This window comes from Pinus tabuliformis, chromosome X (genome assembly GCF_031772625.1).
Source record: "Pinus tabuliformis cultivar Carrire ecotype Pingquan chromosome X, CPIR1, whole genome shotgun sequence".
Taxonomy (NCBI): Eukaryota; Viridiplantae; Streptophyta; class Pinopsida; order Pinales; family Pinaceae; genus Pinus; species Pinus tabuliformis.
In genome coordinates, this window is record NC_142308.1 from 660,072,104 (window position 1) to 660,096,398 (window position 24,295).

Here is a 24,295-nt window from a genome sequence, read left to right on the forward strand (position 1 = left end):
ACTACCCACCGACATACCCTTAATACCAACTTTACAATTAAGGTTATCTATCCCATCTAACCCTTTATTACAACTACCATAATTATTACAATCTACCTTATTAAGTCCACCACTCGGAATCTCGACTTCATTGTTTAAATTATTGCATTTATATATTTGAGCTTTATTATTAGAGTTGCATTTATATATTCGAGCTTTATTATTAGAGTTGCAATTGTTTATACTACCGCTATCGACCTCATTATTTGACATATTGTATTTATATAACATAGCCTTATTATCATAGTCGTAACATAACAATTAATATTGAATTAATACACAATTTAACTATATTCTATTATTAATAAACTTATTCTTTAATTATGTATTTACCTATTGTAACTAAATATTAAAGATTTAACAAGAATACTAATTTAATAATACTGGAATTATCAATTATATAGATGATTTTATACAAAATAACATTATTATATTATTCATACTCAAAAATAACAAAGGAACTCCCTTAATATATAAACTATTATAAATAAATTATATGTTTTAGCGGTTCTAAGAATATTAATAATATAATTGTGGTTTGACTAAGACCTTTGGTCAAAATTAGTATAGCCGTTGGAATCTCTGCATACTATATTTAAACCAGCTTAACCAGATTAGTCTTCAACTTGTCTTGACGATGAACCACACTGGTTGGTTCGAAAGGCGTCGACAAAAGATTGATTATGTGATTTTGCGAAGATTATCTAACAATGTTATGGATCACAGAAGTCTAAATTCCTTAACATATATTCTACTTTACAAGCACCAGTTAACCACAATGTGCAAAAGATATTACTTGAATGTTGAATTCTAACGACGGAGGTTGATAAATGCTGGTTAAACGTGCTCTATTATTTGGAAGCAACCTTTTGTTTTAATTGCGGGATAACAGTTATCTATATATCACGCCCTGACTAAGGATTTGGATAATTTTTTTTTATATTTTTCATACCTCCATGTCATGATTTCAGAGTATCTCAACGAATTTAGAAATTTTTTGAATGATTCAAATGCTCAAAATACTGAATTGAAAAAATTTTGGCTGTTGCCAAATTGCAACGAAAAGAACAGTTTTCTAGTAGATTCTGGATGACGCATGCAGGCATCTTACATAGCATTCACAATTATTACAGTGCTGTTTTACCTATATATATGTATAACACAACATCCCCCAAAACAATTTATGTGAGCATGGGTGGAGTATTAGGTACCCCAGATCTCCTCTTCATCAATTAACCAGAGCGCATTGACGTCTGATCTGTCCTTCATTTCCAGTAAGAACGCCAATCCTACCCATCTTCTCCATCGATCTTCCAAACTCAAACAGAAACCAACTTGACGTTGAGTCCGTTGCAGCCGAATTTACGAGGACCATTGTAGTTGGATCAGTGAGGAGGGCAGCATCTGATCCAAACAGTCCTCTTCTCTTCTTCAAGTTCAAGTAGTAATGGTTGTCAAATGTTCTGAAGCTTCCGGGGTCCATCTCCACTATTTTAGTCCCATTCTCTCCAGGCTTACACTTTATTTTCAGCTGCTGGGCGTATGATTTATCTAACGATGGATCCACGCCTACGTTTGCAGTGAAGTTGTAGATTCTGTTACTGAAAACGGGGCAATGGGAAGTGCCGATGGTGTGTGCACCAGAGAGCACAACCAGGTCCTTCACATTTAAACCTTTGCTCGCAAATGAGGACTTCAGTCGCTCCAAGTTTGCAAAAGGAGGAGGAAGGTTTGCCAATGCCTCGTTCAGAGTCGATACCACACCATCCCTCCGTCCTGTGGGTACTCTCCACCGCGGCCCGCCGAGCTGCCATGAGTTATTTAACCATTAAGTTGTTAGTACATTGAAGGCTTGATCATGTAGTGAATTACAACCGAATTAATTTGATTTCAGCAATATTTTAAACGGAAGCCACGTCAAACAATTACTTACCATATCAACTGCATCTCTGGCAACGAGTGCAAGAATATCGGCACAAGAGACAACAGCGGGGCATTGTTTTTCAAGTTCCGCCTTTGCAGCGTCAATTACTTGATATCCCCTCAAAGTCAGATTTGGGATAGCGTCCTTCTCAGCAGCTTGGTTGCTGTTCGTTGTATTCAATAGCACAGACGCATCACACCCCTGCGACCATATTCATTAGATTATCATAAGAAAAACCTGAAAACAGAATGAGGAGGAGAGGGGAGACCAATTAAGAGATGACTCACCCTAACAAAACAATCATGAAAATGCATCCTGAGAAGAGGAGCTGCGAGAGAAGGGGCCCTCGACATGTATTTTGCAACAGTGTCTCTTACAATGATCTCCGCGCGGGGGCACGTTTTTTGGTAAAAGCCCAAGGTTAGCCCCGATATTGATGTGTTTGTTGCACCCACGTTGACTGAGGCGGCCATGATAACACTAACAAAGATGAGAACTGAAACAAGAAAAGATTTCCTGGACGTAACTGGTCCGATATCCATGTCGCTGTTGTAACAGATAGATTGAGAGAGAAGGACAGAATTGAAGAGAATTAATTCCGGCTGTGAAGGTCGTGGAGTAATGAGTGAAGAGCATGGTGAACTTAAGAAGCGGACGGTAGCTTCACAGCAAGGCAATCGTGGCCGACAAATTTGTTGCTGTTCTGCAGATTATGGTCAATCACCGCCCTGAAAACGTGAAATGAAATTGATCGACTGGATAAGGAATCCATGATAAACAGGTTACTAGGGGTGGGATAGGATAGGAATCCATGAATGAAAGCGCTTTTGGTGCTGGTAGGCGGCTGAGGTGCGTGCTTGTTCCTCTACGTCTTTCCAAAACGGAACACACAGAATATTATAGCAGGCTCGGACAAATTAAAAAACCATCAGAAGTCCCAGGAGTATAGCTCACACGTGCTTTATGGAAGTTGGAGCGATGTCTGAAGAATTAGACCAGAGGGACTCCATCCCTTTGACCGCAATTTTCGAGCAGTCGTGCTTTGAGCTGAACCAAAACACAGCCAACCAGCCTCTTACCATTACGTGAAATTTGGGAAAATAACGAAACTCAGGAACCCAAATGAGAACTACCACTGCTTCGCAGAAGCTTCGTTGACCAACTTGCCACAAAATCTGCCTACAAAAGCTTTTCTATATTTCTTTGTAACCGACGTCTTTTCTAACCAGCACCATAGAAGCCTTCCCTGCTCACCCTGGCACCAGCACTAAGGCTGGAACCCTCGCTTTTCCACTTATCTGCAATACGATTGATAAATAATATTGTACGTAACAAATGGAATATGACCGATAAATAATATTGTACGTAACAAATGGAAATGTATGTATAGAGCATGAAAGATGGAAAGCTGGCCTTTCATATTGAGTTAAAGATATTAAAGGTACATAGTAGTTCTTTCTCAATTTATCTTGGCAATGATATTAGAGCTTTCGCATGTCTTAATTAAAAAGTAAAACGTTGAAGTGTAATGTGTTAGTATATTATTTTTTTAGATTAAAGAGGAAATGGGATGGCTTTTGATAATTATTACTATAAATGTGTTTATCCAGGTTTAAGATAAGTGAATTAGGGGATTTGATCTCAAATCTTATGTTACATAATATTTCATTTTTACTACCATCACTAATTACTTCCCTTAGAAAACTATTATTATTGTAATAATCATTTTATTACATTTAATATTAATAAATTGTGAAAAATTGTTATATTAAGAATCTGTATGTCTAGTTTTATCAAATATAAATTCATACAATGGATTTACTCAAAATTTCATTAAAACATATATATGCAATACCATTATATTACAAAATGACTTATTGTAGTTCTATTATATACATACACTAATGGAATATATTCTCCCAAAAAATCACTGTAATATTTACATTTAAAAAATGAAAATAATGGTATAGTTGAACTTAGAATCATTATAACATTCATATTTACAAAAATGGAAATAGTGGTCTATTCACACCTTTGTTTAACTAAATCACATAGAATTTTCGAAAATCGCAAGCAAAGAAGACTTACTATAGCGACAATATAACTTATTTGTGATTTTGAAGTTGTAATGCTACTTAGATCCTGCTAACAGCAACAAAGTTATGAAGACGACTCTCCACTCAACCATAGGCTCGGCGGCACATAATATTTCTACAACTGGATACCTCGAGCCCTTAATCAACTACTACTGCGAGGGAATCCTTTGTCTCACAATAGTTTTTCCTAAAAGAATGAATAATGTTTCTCATCCACTTTTTCGTCCATTAAATATAACAAATGGTTCCAAAAATGGAAAGAGATTGAAAATAAATCCTTATGCACACAATCCATGTGTCAACATGCCAACTTTTATTTCTTTATTTTAATTTTTACTTAATTCAATATTTTTCTTAATTTAACTCTTTTTTATTTTATTATTTTTTACATTTTGTTAACTTTACTTACTCTTACTATTTTTATAGTTTACTTATATATATTTATTTAGAGCTTCAATTTATTATTTATTATTTTATTTATTTACTATTATGGTATTTTCTTCATCATTTATTATTATTATCTTTTCTTTATTATTTATTATTTATTTACTTATATATAATAATAATATTATTATTATTTATTTAATATTATTATTGTTATTATTACTATTACAGGGCATTACATACTCCTTTTTAAGTAACTTCATCCCAAAGTTAAGTTGAACCAGTTAACTTTTTATTTTATTTTATTTTATTCAATTATTTATTACTTCATGTTTTCCCTACACCCTCTACTGAACTAGTATACTAGTAGGCATCAAAAGTTTACACATCACTGGGAAAATCCCAAGGAATCCCTATCATTTTTCCCAACTTTTTGAACTAGGCATAAGCCTCATCAATTTATACCATAGCCCAAGGTTGGCCTCAAGGCTCATGCCAATGATTAGACCCCTTTTGCCTAAGGCAGGCATTCAATCCCAGTACTCAATGACTCCAGGCATCTCGGAAGTCTGACCTATTCCCTCCACACTCACTAAGGTGCACAACCCCAGATATGGAAGTCATCACGTGCCCTCAATACTTCGACATCCCAATCCAATATCATACACAATGGCTTCCTGAAGATGGTCCCATAGCCCTTCAAGAGCTATCCATCAAGAGCTATACAAGACAAAGGAAACAATGACAGATGTAGTGTTGATTGAGTCTGTCCCTAGCCCATATGGCATTACATATTCTCCCTCGTAGGTATGGGATCTCATGAGATCATTAAACTAACTAGCCCTCTCGACCCATTTGTGGATTCCCTATTAATCACCACATCTCAACATGCAACCAATGCATTAGATATAATAATAACACCATAGAAAATAATACATATGTTATATCATTCATACCATATCCATCATGAGTATGCAACATCATTATCATAACAAAATAAATAAATGAGCACCACATATGCATCATTAATCTCTCATAAAAAATATGTCCAATTATCTTCAGAGCATGGTTTTCTTTTAGTTCTAAATCAAGGATCTTTCCCAAATCATCTCCTTAACAAGTTTCTCTCTCTCAAGAAATAAGTATGACTCATCATCAGAACTAAAAAATGTGACTTATTTTGGCTATATTCTTGCTCCTAACCTCACACATTAGGGGGAAATTGTTATCATGAGAAAATGGTACACTCATTTGTACGCAATAGAGGACACTTAGAGTTAATGATTAACATCCAAAGACACTACATTTTCATCTAGAAACATTATGAAAGGAAAAAAATCGAAAAATTTCCTAAGGTTGACTTAAAAAATCAACCCTCATGGGTATTACACAACTGAAAATTAACTACATCGAAATTTTCCTTTGATAGTTGTGAGGGTCACGAGAAGCCCATTTAGCACCTCAGGACATGAACTTGTTTGAAAAACACTCCACCTCTTGACATGACGGGATGACCATGCAAGCCTTGATCCCCAAGAAGCCTTAATGACAAGAGGATGGTAGCTGTCATCTCATTTACAAGGCAAAAAGACTCATCGATGAGCCAAAGGAGGAAAGGAGTGTTCAAATTTTCTATAAATAAAAGTTCATGGAGAGCCAAAAACAAGAAGAAGTTGTGCATTGTTATGTTACCAAAATTGCTCCAAAGCAACCTAACATACCATTGTGAGGAGAATTCCACCATTATAGGGATTTTTTCATTCTTCTTTGAGAGGGAAATAGCTTGCAAAAGATATTGAGAAGGGGAGATACTTGTTGATCTTGATTGAGCACCATTGCTTAAGAAACTATTTTCAAGCATATTTGATACTTTATTTGTAAATTTTCCACCACCAATAATCAATAAAGAGGATCCTTTTCCTACTCCTTTTTTGATTTGTTTTGCTTCATGGTGACCTGGGTGCAGGCGATATAGAAAAATGCCCAAATCTTGATATAATTTCCTCTAATTCTGGTGGAGTTCCTTCTACTCCCTGCACTAGAGTATCAATCATTTATTTCTAGACAGACTATTCATAAAATTCCCTTTTTTCTTCAAAATCTCCACTTTTTCTCCCTTAATCACCTCAACACTTGTTATCGGGCATAATTTATATCATAGAGCCTCTTTTCCTCTATCGGGACTAGAATTCCATAGGAATTATAAAATACACTATCAGATGGGTTTTTGAATGGAATTAACACTATTGTGTATAAAATACACTATCAGCGGTTATAAATGGTCATAGTGCTATTTCCAAAGGAATTACACTATCGACGGGTTTTACAAAGGGAAACATTAATACAGAGATACACTATCGATGCAGGTTTTCAAAGGAATACGCTATACGCAAATAACACTATCGGCACTTTAACTATCGACCCTTCCAATACTCCTCCCCTGATGTGATAACACATAGTGCTATTGGAAATCGCAATCGGCGATTCCAAAGTCTCCTTGCCAAACTCTTTCCGCTTAGGTCTTGCGATCTGATAAGGTGCGGACCTGATATATTATAAAAACCACCCTTATAAGGTTTCGGATCCGGTAGTATCGCACTATCGGCTTTCGACGCTCCAAAGGGTTAGTTCCTCTCCGCTATAGTTCGGCGATGTGATATTGGTTCGGACCCGATATGGGTATAAGCTAGGTATAATAAGGTTTCAAGTCTGGAACTTCATTCCGGCTAAGTCTTTTCACGGTTTTCTTGTGTAAACAGAGTTTCCGCCTGCGGAACTCAACAATGCTTATAAGGGAAACAGGCACGCCGGTATGAAGGGAAACCACTCCAACAGGCTTAAATCTAAGTGTTAGTTGGAAAACAAGGCTGAATCACCATTAATAAGACTCAGAAGAAAAGAAACAAAACCAATACATGCAAAAATACCAGTTAACAGGCAAACATAGTTCAGATGCACAAGAAGGTGTTCGAATATCACCACACCTCCGGGATCGACCAATACATAGAGGATCTCCTCTTCCTTTGAGAATGATGCGATAAAAGTGTTCAGTCAAAATCCCATTACAATAGTGTCCAAATTACATTTAGACTGGTTCGTATTGAGAACCAGATCCCTAAATCAGAGGCTTAATTTAATGCAACTATCAGTTCTACGAGACATCCTCCTCGAGAACCTCCATTATGCTTAACTAATCTTATCAGTTCAGCAAGGTATTCTCCTCGAGAACCTCCACTATAGCCTAACTATTAATATTTATTACAACATGATTTATTCCTAGATTCTACCTCTATGCTAAACTAGAAAAACATGGAAATTGATGGCTAAAGGATCCCACTCCTCTGCTTGTAGATTTTTTTTGTGTTTTTGGAATAATTTTGAAGTTTTTCCCTCCAAGTCTCATGCTCCTACATCAGACTCTTGAGGGCAAAATTCTTCATGGGCTCCTGTCCATGAGCTCTTTTACATAACTGCCCAACTTTTGTAGCATGCTTTCTATTACCCAAGTAGCTTCAGCAGTTGGTTGATCCTTCCATTTTACCAAATACTGAAAGTACTCCTATCCTCTGGTCTTCTTGAACACCTTCTTGTCCAAAATCCTTTCTGGTTGTAACTCTTTTGCTGTAGGTAATTGTTTTACCCAGTCAATCTCTTGTATCTCTTGATCTTGTGTTGTATCATCTACAATTTCACCTTCATACTTGTACAGGTCAGCAACATTGAAAATTGGGGATATTCCAACATCAGGGGGTAATTCAATCTCATATGCATTTGTAGAAAACTTCCTTAATACTCTGCAAGGTCCAATTTTCTTGAACTTTAATTTATTATACTCCTTTTTCTGAAATCTTTCCTTTCTGAGGTGTGCTAATACCAAATATCCAATTTCAAAGTTTACCTCTATTCTTCTCATGTCTGCTCTGGTCTTGTACTTGATGTTGCTATCCTGCAATTATTGTTTCACTTGTTCATGTATTGCTTGCATTTCTGAAGCAAAATCTTCACCCTCTGCACTTCTCATCTCATCTCTTCCCAAGTTCCTCAACTTAGATATTCCTCTTGGATGCATTCCGTAGACAATATGGAATGAAATTTGTCCTGTACTCCTGTTAGGTGAGTCATTATATGCATATTCAGCTTGTGCCAACACTTGATCCCACTGTTTTGGATGTTCTACAGTAAGACTTCTCAAAAGATTGCCCAAACTTCTGTTCACAACTTCAGTCTGTCCACCAGTTTGTGGATGATAGGCAGAACTGAAACTCAGTTTAGTTCCTGATTTCTTCCATAGTGTTCTCCAGAAATGTCCAACAAATTTGGAATCTCTGTCTGAGACAATACTCTTAGGCAACCCATGCAACCTTACTATCTCCTTGAAAAATAAATTAGCAATGTGAGTAGCATCACTAGTTTTATAGCATGGAATACAATGTGCCATTTTTGAAAATCTGTCCACTACAACAAAAATTGAATCATTACCCCTTTGAGTCTTTGGTAAACCCAAAACAAAATCCATACTTACCATGTCCCAAGACCTATTTGGAATTGGTAATGGAACATACAAACCTGTGTTTTGGCTTCTTCCCTTTGCATATTGAAAATTTTTACAAGTTCTCACATACTTTTCCACATCAGATCTCATTTTTGGCCAGAAATAAAATCTGTTCAAATGTTCATAAGTCTTCTCTATGCCAAAATGTCCTGCAAGTCCTCCACTATGTTTCTCTTTGATTAAATTCTCTCTCATAGAATAGTTTGGTATGCACATCTGATTTCTCTTAAACAACAATCCTTCTTGTAAGAAATAATCCAACCATTTACTCCTATCCATAAAAACAAGATTCTTACAAGTTTCAAATGCCTCTTTAAAATCTGAATTTCTCTCATATAATTCTTTAAGAAAATCAAAATCTAACACTTGGATTTGACTCTCTTGAAGTAATACATTTCTTCTACTTAAGGCATCTGCAACTTTATTTGATTGGCCATTTACATGTTTCAAAACAAAATGGAAACCTTGAAGATAATCGACCCATTTAGCATGTTTCTGGTTAAGCTTTGGCTGCTGCATAATATACTGTAGCGCATGGTTATCTGAGTAAAGTATGAATTCCTTTGACATTAGATAATGCCTCCACTTCTTCAATGACTGCAAAACTGCGTAGAACTCATTATCATAAGAAGAATACTTCTTTTTGGAATCATTCAACTTTTCACTAAAATAAGCTATAGGTCTATCTTCCTGACTTAAAACACCTCCAATTGCTTCTCTGCTGGCATCACACTTCACTTGGAAAGGTTTACTAAAATCAGGTAGAACCAAAATAGGCTTTTTAGTGATTTTCTTCTTCAACAGTTGAAAATTCTTTTCTGCTTCAGCAATCCATCTAAATGGCTGTTTATCCTTCTTTATGGTCTCAATAATAGGTGCATTGATCTTACTAAAATTCTTTATGAATTTTCTATAAAAACTAGCAAGACCATGAAAACTTCTTACCTCAAAGACACTTTTAGGTGAAGGCCACTCCATGATTGCCTTGATCTTCTCTGGATCTATCTTCAGCCCTTCAGCAGAAATAACAAAACCCAAGTACACTAGCTCTTCTTTCATGAATGAACACTTCTTCAAATTCAGCAATAATTTCTCTTTCTGTAGTCTTTGTAAGACATAATTCAGATGTCTCATGTGCTCCTCCTTAGACCTGCTGTAAACTAATATATCGTCTAGATATACTATCACTAATTTACTAATGAATTCTTTAAGAACTTCATTCACGAGTCTCATAAACGTACTCGGTGCATTTGAAAACCCAAAAGGCATTACTCTCCACTCATAAAATCCCTCATTTGTCTTAAAGGTAGTTTTCCACTCGTCCCCTTCTCTTATCCTTATCTGATGATACCCACTTTTAAGATTTAGTTTTGAAAAATATTTTGCTCCACTCAAGCAATCCATTAAATCTTCAATTCTAGGTAAACAAAATCTATACTTGATTGTCATTTTATTGATCGCTCTTGAATCTGTACACATTCTCTAGCCTCCATCTTTCTTTGGACTCAACACTGTTGGTACTGCACAAGGACTCAAGCTTTCTCTGATCATCCCTTTGTCAAGCAGTTCCTGCACCTGCTTCCTAACCTCTTCATTTTCTGTAGGAGTCATTCTGTAAGCTGCTTTGTTAGGTAGACTTGCTCCAGGAATCAAATCTATATGATGGCTGATTTTTCTAATGGGTGGCAACTCATTAGGCAAATCATCAACAATGATATCACAATAGTTGTCCAACATTTCTTGAATTTCAATGGGTAAATCAGAAACTTTAGTGGAAGTCATTATTACCTTGGGCTTGCAGATTACAACAAAATTTACCTCATTCTCTTCAATCTGCTGCAAGTATTCCTTTCCTCCCAATAACAGAGTTTTTGGATCAGTCTTCTTTCCTGATGCATCTTCTTCTTCCATAGGTAGCATTGTATGATTGATACCATCTTTACCAAACTTGTAAGTGTTTCTTTTCCCATCATGCATATCTCCTCTGTCATATTGCCAAGGTCTTCCAAGCAATAAGTGACACACATCCATTGGCATCACATCACATACAATTTTGTCCTTATATTTTCCCAACTACAATTCCACTTCACGTTTTTCATTCACTAACAGTTGATGTCCTTTTTGTAACCATGACACCTTGTAAGGTGTTGGATGTTTCATTGTCTTTAGCTTCAATTTCTCCACCACTTCTGTAGAGACCAAATCATTAGTGTTTCCACTATCAATGATCATCTGACAACATTTCCCTTGAACCTTACACACTGTTCTGAACAAAGTCTTTCTTTGTGATGGTTCATCTATCTCCTTTACTGGCTTGAGCAAAACTTTATTGATTACCAAAGATTCTCCTCTCTCTGGTATATTTTCTTCTTATGCCACTGCTGTTGCTAGTGCTTCTCCCTCAACTGGAGAAACAATTGCATTTCTTTGGCTTGTTCCTGCATTCTCTGGGCACTAAAAAGCTCTGTGTCCCAGTTTGTTACATTTGTAACATCTTACTTCTTTTCCTCTTCCTCTGCCTCTTCTTCCTCTAGAAAAACTCCCTCTGCCACTTGCATCGCCATGGTGGGTTGAGCTACTGCTAGCTCCATCTTTAGGTGTTATAGATCTTCCTCTACCACCTTGACTTCCCCTTCCTCAGAAAGTACGTCTCCCTTTGGCAGACTGCTTCCTCACGAGTTTTTCTTCAGCTTTCAGTACCATCTGATAAGCTGCCTCTATTGTTTTAGGAGACAATATACTTATTTCATCTTGAATGTCCATCCTAAGACCATTCACATATCTAGCCACCTTCTCATCTGTATCCTGAGTTTGTCCAGCTCTTATGCTTACCTTATAGAATTCCTCTGTGTATTCTTTCACTGTCATAGACCTCTGTCTAAGATTCTGCATCTGTCTGAATAAGGTTTGCTGATAATTACTTGGTAGAAACTTACCTCTTAGCTTTGCGACCATCCTGCTCCAATTTTTGATAGGTTGCTTGCCAAGTCTCTTTCTTTCTGCCTGCACTCCATCCCACCAAAGCACTGCATGGCCTTTTAGCTTGGTGACAACAAACTTTACTTTCTTCTCATCTTCTGTTTCTTCATAGTCAAAGAATTTCTCCATGCCATTAATCCAGTCTATCAATTCTTCTAGATTCAGTCCTCCTTCATATATTGAAACCTCAGTCTTTGGCCTAGCTGTGGATCTCAACACTGACTGGAAGAATCTCATCTCAAGAGTAACTTCTACAACTTCCTCCTCTCCTTCAGCTTCAACCTCAGGCTCACTAACATCCCCATCATCTATATTTCTCCTTGCTATTAATTCCTCTAATCTTGCTTGCATCTATTGCACAACTTCCATCACTTCAGCATTTGCAACTGGCCGTCCTCTTCTAACACGTCCTCGTCCAACTTTGAAAGCCATATTAACTTTCCTTCTTCCACTTTTGAGATTCAATTCAGTGTCAAAAAGGGGCTTTGATACCACTAATGGTGGCCTGGGTGCAGGCAATATAGACAAATGTCCAAATCCTGATATAATTTCCTCTAATTCTAGTGGAGTTCCTTCTAATTCATGCACTGGAGTATTAGTCATCTATTTCTAGACAGACTATTCATAAAATTCCCTTTTTTCTTCAAAATCTCCACTCTTTCTCCCTTAATTGCCCCAACCCTTGTTATCGGGCACAATTTATATCATAGAGCCTCTTTTCCTCTATCGGGACTATAATTCCATAGGAATTATAAAATACACTATTGGAAGGGTTTTTGAATGGAATTAACACTATTGTGTATAAAATACACTATCGGCAGTTATAAATGGTCGTAGTGCTATTTCCAAACAAATTACACTATTGGCAGGTTTCTACAAAGGGAAACATTAATACAGAGATACACTATCGGTGCAGGTTTTCAAAGGAATGTGCTATACGCAAATAACACTATCAACGCTTTAACTATCGTCCCTTCCAATACCCCTCCCCCGATGCAATAACACGTAGTTCTATCGGAAATCGCAATCAACGATTCCAAAGTCTCCTTGCCAAACTCTTTTCGCTTGGGTCTTGCGATCCGATGAGGCGCGGACCTGATATATTATAAAAACCACCCTTATAAGGTTTTGGATCCGGTAGTATCGCATTATCGACTTTCGGCGCTCCAAAGGGTTAGTTCCTCTCCGCTATAGTTCGGTAATGCGATATTTGTTCGGACACGATATGGGTATAAGCCAAGTATAATAAGGTTGCAAGTCAGGAACTTCATTCCAGCTAAGTCTTTTCATGGTTTTCCTGTATAAATAGAGTTTCTGCCTGTGGAAATCAACAATGCTTATAAGGGAAACAGGCATGCCGGTATGAAGGGAAACCACTCCAACATGCTTAAATCTAAGTGTTAGTTGGAAAACAAGGCTGAATCACCATTAATAAGACTCAGAAGAAAAGAAATGAAACCAATACATGCATAAATACCAGTTAATAGGAAAACACAGTTCAGATGCATAGGAAGGCTTTCGGAGATCACCACACCTCCGGGATTGACCAATACATAGAGAATCCCCTCTTCCTTTGAGAATTATGTGATAAAAGCATGCGGTCAAAATCCCATTACAATAGCATCCAAATTACATTTATATTGGTTTGTATTAACAACCAGATCCCTAAATTAGAGGCTTAATTTAATGCAACTATCAGTTCTGCGAGACATCCTCCTCGAGAACCTCCACTATGCTTAACTAATCTTATCAGTTCAACGAGGTATTCTCCTTGAGAACCTCCACTATAGCCTAACTATTAATATTTATTACAACATGATTTATTCCTAGATTCTACCTCTATGCTAAACTAGAAAAACATGGAAATTGATGGCTAAAGGATCCCACTCCTTTGCTTGTAGATTTTTTTGTGTTTTTGGAATAAGTTTGAAGTTTTTCCCTCCAAGTCTCATGCTCCTGCATCACTTCACGAGCTTGTTCTATGTCATTTAATTTAGTTTTTTTCATGCATTTTTTCCATTCCATCCAATTATTTGTTAGTCCATACTTACTCACTAACATCACTCATTTGTTTGTATACTCCTTGTAGGAAGGAACCAACTTCAAGGAAGGTGTTTTTGGGACTCATAGGTAACCAAACATACCATACAAGATATGTCCATAATTCTATCATAAGGTGGAGGTAGAATCCCCAACTCATTGGATGAAATATGCCAACCAATCAGAGGAGTCGAAGGCTAAATCTTCAAAGGAGCTATGATTGGCTCAATTTTTGTTGTTTGGTTTTCCTCCTCTTCTTCATCATCTATGTCTTGGGCCTCTAAATATTCTTCTAACTTTCTCGCAAACTCCTCTTCTTGTTTCCTCCTATTTTCTTCTTCATTATGTAGCCTTTGTTTCTCCTCTTCTTCCCTTTTTTCCTGAGAGCTTCTTCTGGGTTTTCTCCTCTTTTCTTTTCTTCATTTCCTCTTTCTTCTTTTGCATGTCCTCTCACATTTTCTTTTCTTTCTCTTCTTTTAGCTTACACTCTTCCTCTTGTTCCATTTTCCTAGCTTCTTCACGTTCCTTCCTTTTCTTCTATGTCTTGATTGCACCTTTAGTGTGTGGACCAACCTTGAATTTATTACTCTTCGCTTCTTCTGCATCATGTCCCTGTCTTATCTTTGGCTCAATATTAACCTGAGAAACCAATTCCTAATAGGTCCCTTCTTGATCAATATTTGGCACATGTGTTGTATGAGAAGGGCATGTTTCATCACTCAATACAACTGCTCTAAAATCATTATACCAGTTCTTAATCTTCTCTTCGTTTTCCCAAGAGTTGGAAGCATATGGCCAAGTGTATCTCAACTTTACACAAGGTTGCTTGAAAACACCTTTAGGGTCATATTGGTGGAAGCTTATCTCTCCAAATTTGAGGAAATTAACCGCTTCTATATCTGTCTAGTACCTTCAAATTATTTAGTTCGTAAGACCCTATTTGCAGAGAACATATTGGCCAAGGTGATTCTTTGACTTTTGCAACTACTATGATAACCCTATGCATAGATGGAAACCAATCACTTACATGAATACCTTATTCATCACATACTTCGGCATTAGATGTGTACGCTTATAAGCTCTAGAGACTGTGATAAATGTGCCTTGAGAAGATGAAACTAATATCTAAGTTTTGCAACAGTTTCTCTGGCTTGGTTAATCATGCAAGGTGCCTCAACCTCAAATATCATATAATAAAGCACCAAAACAAAGTTCTCAACTATTTTCTCATACACTCCCCTATAAATGATCTCTAACAATATGTTGCAATAGGTATGGAAAAGAGGTTATTGTTTGGTCCATTTTAATTCTAGACTCGAGAATTAATTTTGGGCACAAATCCCACCCAACAAGTAGGCTGACATGAAGAACTCAGCTTTTCCACCTTGTGAAACCTTTTTCGGCTTAGAAATATTCCTCTATAATTGTTGGGATAGTATATATGACCAATTGAAAATATTTCCCTCAGAAGAAAATGGGTAGGTGATATAGACCCATCCTTCTTCAAATAATTATGTGCTTTTGCGCCCATACAACCTTTAACACATAGCCATGAGATACTGATACACTTTCTGCAGCGACTTTGTTCTGTAGATTCCATTAGCTTTTTGGTGGAATTTTCTTGGCTCCTACCACCATGTATTGAGAATCTCTTTTGTAACAAGTAGTGAATAATAAGATACATAGAATTTTGAGTTCAAGTATTCCTCTGGCTTCGGTAGCTTGTAATAAGAGTGAAGATCGCGGGGCTGATATGTAGCGATCTCTTGGCCGCTTGCACTAGTGAGGATCATATTCTTAGAGTCAATATGTTGCATTATCTATCCTATCACTTAAGCACAAGGCAACACTGGATACTTTCTAGTAATATTGTATAATTTGGACCTTTTGACATTGACATACACCTCCCTGTCCTCCAGGTCTTTTAGGAACACATCCTTGATAAAATCTTTGAAAATGATATGTGATGTTAAGGTGGTAAACTTATCAATAAAACATTTTGTATCTGTTACAATCGGAACTTTAGATCTTAGACTATCTATGACACCTTCAATACTGCTTTCAGTATCCTCTCTAGTTGGTCCTTTATGTGTATTTGAGGCATAATGTTGGTCGAAGATGATAAATTGATAGGATATGGATTAGAAGTAATTGGAAATTGGGACTTTGTTGGTCGAAGATGATAAATTGATAGGATATGGATTAGAAGTAATTGGAAATTGGAACTCACTCACAAAAAATAACAATCAGTCCCAGAAAACCACCTATTCTATCTTTCTCATTTATACAACAAAAGTCACTATTAAGGGAAAATGTGCTAGATCTTAGCAGAAGAGTACAGGGTTGAGGCATGGGTGATCTTAGTGGCTACTAGAGGTGCGCTTTGTGCTAGGACTGAAATAAAGACTTGGTCTAAGTGCAGGTTGCATCAACAAGAGGCATAGGTTAGGTTATTAGGTCCTGGAACTATGTAGCATGATCTTGCTGGCAGAAGCTCCTTTTTGGTGCAGGTCGCATCAACAATTGATAGAGGTTGCATGTTTATCATCTAGGAATGAACTCTCCACTTCATGAGGCAAGGAAACTAGTGTTGGGCGTAGGTCACATCATTGGTAGACAAAGGGTTGGTGACTACTCTCTGGAAGTGTACTCTGCGTTTTGGAGAGACAAGTACTTTGATGGTTGCAGGTTCCAATTCTAAGAGGAAAGGAATCACTGGTTACTTTCTAAGAGAGCACAATGTGTCGGTGAAGGATTGAAACATCAAGCGATGTCACAAGACATAAAAACAAATATCTACTCAAAATTGATTAAGTGTTTTAAAGAGATGAAGCAAGAGAGATCATAAGAATGAAAACATTGGCATGTACACACCCATATATACAAGAAAAAATCATAATTGGAATGTGAATAACCAAAGAATTTGAGAAGACACTAAAATCATCATGACAAAACTAAAGCAACACTTGTAAGAGTGAATAATAAAAGTGCGAAAATTGAGAAAGCTTACTCGAAAGATGACACACTTGCAACCAAGAGTGGAGAATGATCCTTATGCTCCAAAAGTGTGGAGAGATTGAAATCAAAAGATAAGTGTGTGGAATGAACTCTGGGCTAGGTTCCTTATATAGGGAGAGAACAAATTAGGGCTTGAGAGTGCGATATTGCATGGCACAAAAATTAAGGGATACGGATAAGGTAACTATCACTGGTAAGTGTGATGGCATTGCTTTTGTGAAGTGTACTATGGCTATCTTTGAAAAGTGCACTCTCATTGTATCTAGAAGATACACTCATATTGTGATCAAGGTGTGTGCTTGGTTTGTTCCCAAAAGTGCACTCATGTGGTCGACGTGAAGTTTGCTCTACCTATTGACAAGGAGTGTGCTTCACTATCTCAAAGAAGTTCCCTAGGGATATCTTGAGAGAGTGTGTTATGAAGGGAAAATGACTTAGGCTTATTAATGCATGGTGCATTGACACTTAGGGTTGTCTAGGTTAAGACTTAAAGGCTTAGAAAAATATGACCATGCATGACTTTGATGAGTTAAAACAATAGTTCACATGATTATTATGGGGCTCCAAAATTTAAATGAAGGAAAAATTTTGGAGTGTGCTATAGTGTTACACTAAAAAATGTCACCTTGACTACTTACAGTTAGTATGGCTCAAATCAACAGTCATGCTACCCTCTTAGGCAAGTCTCATGCCTCTGTTATCCATCTCAAACTCAAAGAAGAGAGAAAGTCTTGTAAAAACTATGTTTATCTCTGGGGTCGCAGGTTCTCTCTAGCCTTACCTGCGGGGACGCTGACCTTGTTCACAAAATATGCGTCCATGGACGCTCTGTATGTTAAGGGACGGGTGCGTCCCTCTGTAAAAGGCAAAATGCGCGAGTTTTACCTTGAAAAAGTTACTTGTGGTTACTTCTAGAACATTCTAGAGGTCGGTTTGAGGAAATGGATGCGCCTCCAGTTGGTTCATGTATCTCTATTAAGGGGGAACTTATCCCATCAATAAGGGAGCTATCCCACCCATAGAGGGGGATGATCCCATTGATAGTGGACCTGAATAACCTCTTTACAGCACTATAAATAAAGGCATTGAGCCAGAAGGAGAAGAGGTTGGAGCTATACATTTTCTTTGGGTAAATGCTGCAGGATTTAGGTCTTCCATTAGAGCCTTTGTGAGGAGAGATTGTCTTCACTTGATTCTACTTGGGAGAGGGTGAGCTTTGTCAAAGTAGAGGAAAACCCTTGATGGACCCTGGGAGGAACTTGCACAACACCAAGGCCAGGTTGTAAGAGTTTCTTTGTTTCGTTATTAATACAAACTGGTTTATTTTTCTCAATAGCTTGTGTTAATGAGTTATTTCATGTGTTCCTTGGTCTGCATGTTGAATATATGTTTTATTAAATGAAATGCAAGTGCTTGGTAATTGTTTGATTGTTTGTGGTTGCAGGAATTGACTTGAAGGAGGAGCTCATCCGGATCGTCAAGAACGGACTTCAACAACAGCGTTTTGGAATAAGGTAAGCCTAAACACTTGTAGTTTTCATGTTGTAAAAGGTGTATTTAGAGAAAGATCACTCCATTTTGTCTTGTTTGTCATTAGAACGTCTTAGACTTCTAGGAAGGTCAGTCGTGTCCGCACCCTTGACAGATTCCGTGTGACATACAGCAACTGCAATACCTCCACAAAATATTCTAGAATATTCATATTAGTACACATAAATCAAAGTTTGATATTTATCTCCGAAATAACTACGTCTTTTTTGTCCTTTTAAGTTGATTAATTAAAAAAATGTCATATGAATAAGTGTCATTTGAAATGAATTATGGTTTTTTTAGATATGGGTATTGATAAGCCATAATATTCAGACAAAGCTTATTTATAGATTAAGAATCTCCATGATAAAGTGAAGATAAATCTCTATAATTAAGAATCTTATTCTAAATTATTTACAATATATGTTTAACTTATATATTAATTCTTTTTATAATTAATAGTAATGATAATTTAGGATAAAATTATAAACTATAATATAAATTCTTTTGGTTCTTAAAAATTAAAAATATATAATATAAAATAATATTAATAAAACTAATTACACTAAGAAAAAGAATAAGAATAAAATACAATCATTAATCCAATTAACTTTATATAATATATGACAATAAGCAAATTCATAATAGATATTGCATCCCTGGTTACACATTAAAAAAATAACACATTCAACTTAATAAAAATTATATATATATATATTTTTTTTTTGCTTTTAAAGAATATATATATAGATATATATATATTTTATTTTATTTTTTTAAAAGATTTAAGGAAATTGGTAAATTGACCGTTTTTAGGTGAAGTTTAAGTTTTCCTTTTACCCCTAATGAAAAACATCTAAACCCTTTTGAGGTCGAGAGACCTCTAATCCCTTTTTAGATCTAAATTATTTGTATATCTTGTTTGTGAACTTCACATATACGTTTGGTGTGTTATCGATAACATATGGGCTAGATCATCCAGATTACTCAAACGAATTACTCTACGCTATCTGGGTTAGCTCACTCTCTTTTAATTAGTTAATATATATCATTTAAATTTTACAACTGTAACTATCCTCCTTTTAAAATATCATAAGACCTCCTCTCTCAAATTTAATAGTATATTAAACATTCATTAAGTGAGAAGTTTAATGGGCAAAAGATATATATGTGAAGGTGGAATTGTGACGACGGAGTTTGATAAATAATGGTTAAACGCGCTCTATCATTTGGAAACAAGCTTTTGTTTTATTTCGGGATAACAATAATTTGGAATAAAATTATAAATTATAATATAAATATTTTTTATTATTAAAAAATTTAAATATATAATAAAATAATATAAAATAATAATAATAAAAATAATTAGATGTTTTTTTATTGAAATTGGTTATTTTAATTATGCCGTAAGGCGTTCCCCTCTAAAATCATTAAGCCGTTCCTGTAACGCCTCGCAAGTTCGTGCGAAGGCGCGCGCTCCCTCCAACCGTGAAAATAGACTAAGTGTAAACCATCATCGTGTATGAGCGCGTGTATATGGAGAGGATTGCGGTGTTTATATGTGATGGATGATGAGCGATGAACATAACCAAGCCGACGGTGAGAAACGAAGGCAAGGGGCGTTCATTGTTATAATTTGTAGCGTCGGCCAGGAGACAACGCACAAGGTAGTGTGCGTATAAACATGGCGACCTGCGGTTCATTTGGAGCATCAACCGATCGGACATCGCTCTTCGTCGCACAAGGTAGTGCGCACTTGGAGAAGGCGCAGTTTACCGCAGCTCGGGTGGATGAGCCCGCCGAGCCGGGCGAGGGTCGTGTAGAGGATCCGGTGGCGCATACGGGTATCGCACTTGGTTTGGGTTGTGGCGTGGGCGAAGGTCGTGCACGGGTGCGCCCGCCCGCCCAACGCCGAGTTGTGCGGTCTTGTGTTATTATATCTTGTTGTGTGTTGGCGGTGGGTTCGTGCACGGGTGCGCCCGCCCGCCCAACGACACGAGAGGTGTATGTTGTATATGTAAAGTTGTATTTTGGTGGAGTCTTGGCAGACCGCCGTGCGCTCTTGCACGGGCGGGCGCCCTCCCGTTTATGGAACGCCGGTTGAGCGCGGCTCCCGGTCATGTAACTTCGCATATATAATAAAAATATTGATTATTATTATATTGTCGAGTTGATTTTATTATTGTATATTGTTAATGGTTTTCGCACATTAATAATATGAATTCATGGGTATTATGAATTGTTGGACAATGGAACAAGATGAAGTTGCAGATTGTGCTATCAAGGAAGAAGAAGTGATGATGATTGAAGATGTTGCAGACATGACCATGATGGAGGATGAACTTGAGATTGATCAAGTTGGACCAGGATCGTGCAGTTTGCAGACATGTATGGATGAGGGTACTCTCATGGAGGAGCCTCATGATGATAAAGTAAGTATTGATACTTGTGTCTCACTTGAGCATTTGGTAGATGGACCGTATGCAGGGAAGGACAAAGTCAATTTGTCGATGCTAGGGAGCACCTTACCATGGATGGTTATGATGAGACCTTGTATGGAGAAGCAAGGATTGTTGATTGTTGCAGGACTTGTTGGGGTTGTTTGTGACCTTATGGTAGAAGGTACAAAGGCCCGTGACAAGGGTGGAACTTGATGATCATTGTGGATGATTGGGTCATGCTTTAGCCACTTTGGCTAAGTGCCCGGCATGACTCATGGACAGGTTGAGGAGGGCACACATTTGATGATGCTTGGGTGGACTTCTCATGGCCGAGACCAAGAGATAGTCTTGGTGGAACCTTCAGTGGGGGAGCTATGATGGAAGGGACTTATGATGATGATATGGTTGGGTGACCGAGTTCACTAGACCGAAGATTGCAAACTTGGATGAGGATGGCCGATGGTTGTGATGAGTCTACTTGGTTGGACTACATGGGCAACTTAGTCATGGACATCAGGTTGGAGACATGAAGCATGGCAGTCTTATGCAGGGACATTATGTGGAGCACTTGTAGAGGTGTCACTTATGGGCATCCAAGGAGGAGTGCTAAGGCAGGAATGTTGTGCAGATGGATTTGCTAGTGTGACATGGAGACTTATTACTTATGAGCCTATGGAGAGGTTGTACACTCTTGTGCAACAAGACCATGGACTTGGATGGAGTTGTGAGCAGACTATGGAGCATTCCTACTACATGGAGAGCTGAGGCATCTTGCAGGGACCTTTGGGCCGAGACTTGTATGCTTGCTAGAGTGTTGGTTGGGGATGACTTATGGAGCTCATGATGACATGAGTTTGTTGTGACTTTGGGGGACTTCATACATGGTGGACTTAGAAGATCTGATGCATTGAGGAGCTGAGGTCAGGGACTTTGATGCAGGTGCATACTTTCAAGTACATGCATGGGTGTGACTTGAAAGAGTGACTTGATGGGGAAGATCTATATGAGACACTTTGAAGTGATGGAGTTACGATGATGATGATGCCTTGGTGGCTACACTTGGGGCATGAGTTGAGCCGAGACTCAACTACCTTTGACACATGGGAGCTGATTGATCTATGATCATGGGCAGCACATGGATAGATGAGGCAGGTGTATACTTGTTTCTATGGAGACTTGAGGGTTGACACATTGCAAATGTGATGGAGGTAGCTTCATGGACTTGGATGTGGCATACCGAGAGTTGGAGTTTGATGAGATGGTCTCTTCATATGGAGGAGGCACACATATGGATGATGTTGGGATAGATGTGGCTGATTTCATGTAGCACATCGACACCAAACATCATGGACAACATGTTGCAGATGGGATGAGGACTACTTCATGGACCTGAGCATGGCTTACACTTATATGGAGATGGATTCTTGATCGAGTTGAGGATGTGACAGGATGTTTTGAGAAACAACTGATGGTGGCATGAGGATGTGCATTCTCATGGTTTGAGCGTGATAGTTGGATTAGCTACCCAACTAGTTCAGGCATGAGGGCTAGCAGTGTGCAGAGATGTGTTAGCATTTGTTGGAGTATCATGGCAGCGGTTCACATGAGGACGACACATGATGAGGTTGACATGATATGTTGCAGTGGGCATGTAGCTTGAGATGGAGGGACCAACCTTCCACAATGGAGCAGCATGTGGAGATTGCGGCATGGTGGTTGATGATCATGGATTGAGATGACTTCCGATATATGACATGTTGGCACATGGTTGAGGTGTGTTAGCACTTGTTTACATATCATGGGCAGTTTTGCACATGGTGGAGATGACATGATGGAGTTTGACACATTGTTGCGGTGGACATGTAGCTTGAGTTGAAGGGATCAACCTTCCGTGGTGGGGAGCAGCATGAGGAGATTGTGACAGGGTGGTCGATGATCATGGACATCTGATATATGACATACATTGGTATGGAGTATCTTGGTGACAGTTGGTTGCTAAGATGAGACATGGTGGAGATGGAGTCCTACATATGTTGCCGGGATATTTGCCATATGTGAGGGGAGTCGACATCATAGATAGTGATGCTTGGAGATGGTATGTTGTCGAGGACGACAACGATTTCCAGTGGGGGAGAATGTAACGCCTCGCAGGTTCGTGCGAAGGCGCGCGCTCCCTCCAACCGTGAAAATAGACTAAGTGTAAACCATCATCGTGTATGAGCGCGTGTATATGGAGAGGATTGCGGTGTTTATATGCGATGGATGATGAGCGATGAACATAACCAAGCCGACGGTGAGAAACGAAGACAAGGGGCGTTCATTGTTATAATTTGTAGCGTCGGCCAGGAGACAACGCACAAGGTAGTGTGCGTATAAACATGGCGACCTGCAGTTCATTTGGATCATCAACCGATTGGACATCGCTCTTCGTCGCACAAGGTAGTGCGCACTTGGAGGAGGCGCAGTTTACCGCAGCTAAGGTGGATGAGCCTGCTGAGCCAGGCGAGGGTTGTGTAGAGGATCCGGTGGCGCATACGGGTATCACACTTGGTTTGGGTTGTGGCGTGGGCGAAGGTCGTGCACGGGTGCGCCCGCCCGCCCAACGCCGAGTTGTGCAGACTTGTGTTATTATATCTTGTTGTGTGTTGGCGGTGGGTTCGTGCACGGGTGCGCCCGCCCGCCCAACGACACGAGAGGTGTATGTTGTATATGTAAAGTTGTATTTTGGTGGAGTCTTGGCAGACCGCCGTGCGCTCTTGCATGGGCGGGCGCCCTCCCGTTTATGGAACGCCGGTTGAGCGCGGCTCCCGGTCATGTAACTTCGCATATATAATAAAAAGATTGATTATTATTATATTGTCGAGTTGATTTTATTATTGTATATTGTTAATGGTTTCCGCACATTAATAATATGAATTCATGGGTATTATGAATTGTTGAAGGCGTAGTTCGTAAAGTTAACTAACGGTGAACAAGTTATTAACTTAGGCGGTGCCGCACCCGGCCAATTTAAGCAAAAAAGAATTGGGGGCATGACAGTTCCCCTCTTAAATCAACTCCCCTCTCTATCCCTTGTCATCCTTGTGAGCCACACGATTATATGTTAGACGATTGCAAAAATTTCAGCTGTTAGATCAAAGTGGTTACAAATTCATTGCGGAAACAGTTGGCTTCAAACCAGTCATCTACCCTTGCCTTGAATTCCCTTATTGAGTTTCAATTTGAATTAGAATTGAGTGCGCGCAGATCTGTTCATTTGACCCAATTAGCTATTGTCGATGTGAAGTAGGTT

The 24,295-nt window shown here is 38.2% G+C and overlaps 1 pseudogene; it reads right to left on the reverse strand.

The window, feature by feature from the left end:
* Positions 1-1,267: 1,267 nt before the first annotated feature.
* LOC149141692 (peroxidase 3 pseudogene) lies at positions 1,268-2,505 on the reverse strand (annotated as a pseudogene).
* Positions 2,506-24,295: the final 21,790 nt, after the last annotated feature.